Raw genomic sequence first — 3,290 nt, 5'->3', positions numbered from 1 at the left:
GCGGGGACGCCCGTCGGGCGGCGGGGCCCAACCGGAGGAGCCCGGCCGCCCCCGCGCTGGCCCTGCGCCCCGGCCCCGGCCCCGCGGGTCGAGTACTCACGTGAGATAACGGCCCAAAGAGTCGGGTAAAGCGTCTTCTCTTTTTCGGCGGAATTTTTAAAGAGGGATGTGGTTACCTTGAGCAGAAATACCCAAGGCGGCCTGGGCCATAGGCTGCGGGAACGACGTGGGGGGGAAAGCGCGGCACCGACACCAGCTGGGCAGCAGTGGCGGCGGCGGCCGGACAGAGAAAAAGAACAGCGCGAGGAAGAGAAAAGCGAGGGCTAGGGGGGGAGGATTCGGCCTCGTCAGACCGCAGGGCAGCAGGGCGAGAAGGGAGAAGCTGAGAAGGCAACGGCGCTCGGCGGGGAAGAAAGAGGAACGTTGCAACCAAACCTAGAGCCAGCGAGTGTGGGAAGGCAGCGTTGGAGACGCCAGTATTTATAGTAGGGGCGGGGCTACGTGACGTCACAGCCAGCCGCGCACCCGCGCGAGCGGGGCGGAGCCGGGCTGCCTAGTGGAGAAGGGAGGGGGCGGAAGGGGAAAGGGGACAGCGCGGCGGGAGCGAGGTGGGCGGGGGGTGGTGTGACCGTCTGGCCGCTTCCCGCCCTCCCACTCCCAACAGCTCCCCTGCTAGCGGGGGGCCTGCTGCGCGATCGTGGGCGAGCGGGGTCGCGGGGAGTTGGCTAGGCCGGAGCTCCGCGGCGGCCCCGCGCCCGCGCCCGCGCCCCCAGTCCTGGGGCGCCTGCGCTCGGTCTGTGGCGGGCCAGGCGCATTGTGAGCTGGAGCCGGTTCCCGCTGGCCGCCGTGCTGGGAACTGCCATGCCCGGCCCAAGCCAGCGAGGCTCCCCCGCTGCCTGTAGGGGAGCTTTCCCTAAGACCTAGAGCTTCCCCCCGCGGGAGCAGGCTGCGTTGTGCGGACTGTCTGTGCGACCCTGGGGGGCTGCCCCGGGAGCGTGAAGCTCCTGCCCCCGCGGGGTGGGGGCACTGCATTGTAGAAGTGGAGTTAGAGAAGCTCCTGGCCACGTGAGCGTGCCCCCAGTGCACGGACGTTGCAGTATGGTGCAGAAGGAATGTTTTAACTATGTGGCTTTTATGTCTTCATTTCAAAAGGGTTGGTGCAGTCCGATTCAATCTTTAATGGAGGACCAGGGCGGGGAGATGATTGATGTGACAAGTGCACATTGCACGCCTGATTTTGCAGTCATTTTAATATTGCTACTCCCATTATTTTTTTGTAGCCAACGGGTCTTAGATAACCTACATAGCTTCTAATTAGTTTTTTACAGGTATCTTGCCTCTCGTGACGAGGGACCCTGTGTCCTGTGCTAAGTGCCCGGCAACTTGACACTCACCAAGCACAAATGGAATATGTAGGAATGCCTCCCTTTCCACCTACTCCTCGTATTAAGGATTTTTTGGAAATAAGATCCTGGTTTTATTTTTTCTCTTTCTCATCTTCTCCCACCTTTGTGAAAGTGGTTGATGAATAAATCATCAAGAGAAAGAGCCTCCCTGAGTGGAAAAGGCAGGCTGTTTCCTGAGGGTGCAGCCTAAGAATATTCTCTTGGACAAGTGAGTAGTAGGTGGAAATCAGGAGCGGTGGGCCCTACTGATTTTTCCATCTCCATATTTTGCTCTGCTTTGTCCTGGTTTTCTCTTTTATTTCCTTAAGAATGCTGCTCAATTCAGAATACTTTTAATCACAATACTTTACTAGATCTCTGATAGAACCAGGAAGGCTAGGGGCAAATGACCCTGAAATCTTACCATCTAAAAAGAGAAATAAGACAATTACACAAAACAAGATGTTGACAGATAAGCAAATAAAATCTGCTGGGAGTGGGGACCTATACACAATAGAAGGAAGTGCCTGGTTTGGTTGGTTGAAGCTATCTGATCAGTTGGTGGATCTGACCACTGGCATACATAGGCTCTTGGCTAGTTTTTGGCAGTAGATCACCAGGCCTTTCTTTCTAGTCTGTTTCCATCTGAAAGCCCTCCTGAACCTGTTTGCATCATAGCAGCACACAGCAAACCTCCACTGAACAGATAAGTGGTAGCTGGGCTTGAGGTGCATTCGTTGGCATCAAACCTGGTTGTAGCAGTTACATAATCTGTCAACTTGTGAAGGGGTAGAGTCTAGCCTGTCAATCAGGTGACAACTTGACTTCATTTGGAGGCACAAAGGAGATAAATAGCTCACTGTGGGTCAGACCTACACAGACTCTCTGTTGACAATCCACATGAAGCTAAGCTGATAAAGCCAGAGCCCTGGAGCTTGAGGAGCCACATGGAGACCCACGCTGAAATGCTTCTACCACCACTGGATCCACAAGACTTTCCACCCACTGGCCCATGATCTTCCTGCATTTGGCATATGTGTTGTGTGTGTTGTGTTGTGTGAGTCTGAAGAGGAATTTATAGATTGGTATCGGACATATGGGCTAATATCAGACTTATGATCTTGATCTGGGCTGGGATACTTTCTCAAAATACAATTGCTCTTTTATATAAAGCTCTTTTAAAAAAAATCATTTTATTGGGGGCTCGTACAACTCTTATCACAATCCATACATACATCCATTGTGTCAAGCACATTTGTACATTTGTTGCCATCATTCTCAAAACATTTGCTTTCTACTTGAGCTCTGGGTATCAGCTCCTAATTTTTCCCCTCCATCCCCGCTCTCCCCTCCCCACCCCCATAAAGCTCTTTCTTATACACATGTGAGTGTCTACAAATTTTTTTCTCTAGTCTACCTAGACTAACACACTGGTCTTCCACATAAAACCAAACTAAACTGACTGCCATTGAGTTGATGCTGATTCAAAGCAACCCTATAGGACAGGGTAGAACTACCCCTGTGAGTTTCTGAGACTATAATTGTTTATGAGAGTAGAAAGGCCCGTCTTTCTTCCAAAGGCCAGCTCTTGGTTTCAAATTGCTGACCTACCAGTTAGCAGCCCTACTAGTAAGCACTACACCACCACAGCTCCCAGTCTTCCCCATAGAAGGATAGGATTCTACTGAACCACCCCTACCCACTTAGTTCCCTGCCCCATTCCTGGCTCCAAAAATATTAGAGAAGGATTTTAAAGGCAGGTATTGCAGGCAAGAGGAACCCTGGTGGCATACTGGTTACATGTTGGGCCATGATCCATAAGATTGGCAGTTCAAAAATCATCATTGTGAATGAGGGGGGATGCAGAGTGGAGACCCAAAAAGCCCATCTGTAGGCAACTGGACA

The 3,290-nt window shown here is 52.1% G+C and overlaps 1 protein-coding gene across 3 annotated transcripts in view; it reads right to left on the bottom strand.

Moving 5' to 3' along the window:
- Window positions 1-430, bottom strand: part of AZIN1 (antizyme inhibitor 1) — a 33,490-nt gene extending 33,060 nt beyond the window's left edge. For 2 of the 3 annotated variants that reach the window (NM_001291554.1, NM_001301751.1), the window contains exon 1: window positions 101-398. The gene's annotated coding sequence lies outside the window, so the exon portion shown is untranslated. Of the gene's footprint in view, window positions 1-100 lie in introns of all 3 variants that reach the window. The other variant, XM_030884545.2, reaches the window with a different exon arrangement.
- Window positions 431-3,290: the final 2,860 nt, after the last annotated feature.

This window comes from Echinops telfairi, unplaced genomic scaffold (assembly GCF_000313985.2).
Source record: "Echinops telfairi isolate 266 unplaced genomic scaffold, ASM31398v2 ScPeMD7_1;HRSCAF=3_0, whole genome shotgun sequence".
Classification (NCBI taxonomy): Eukaryota; Metazoa; Chordata; class Mammalia; order Afrosoricida; family Tenrecidae; genus Echinops; species Echinops telfairi.
This window is presented reverse-complemented; position numbering and strand designations above follow the sequence as displayed.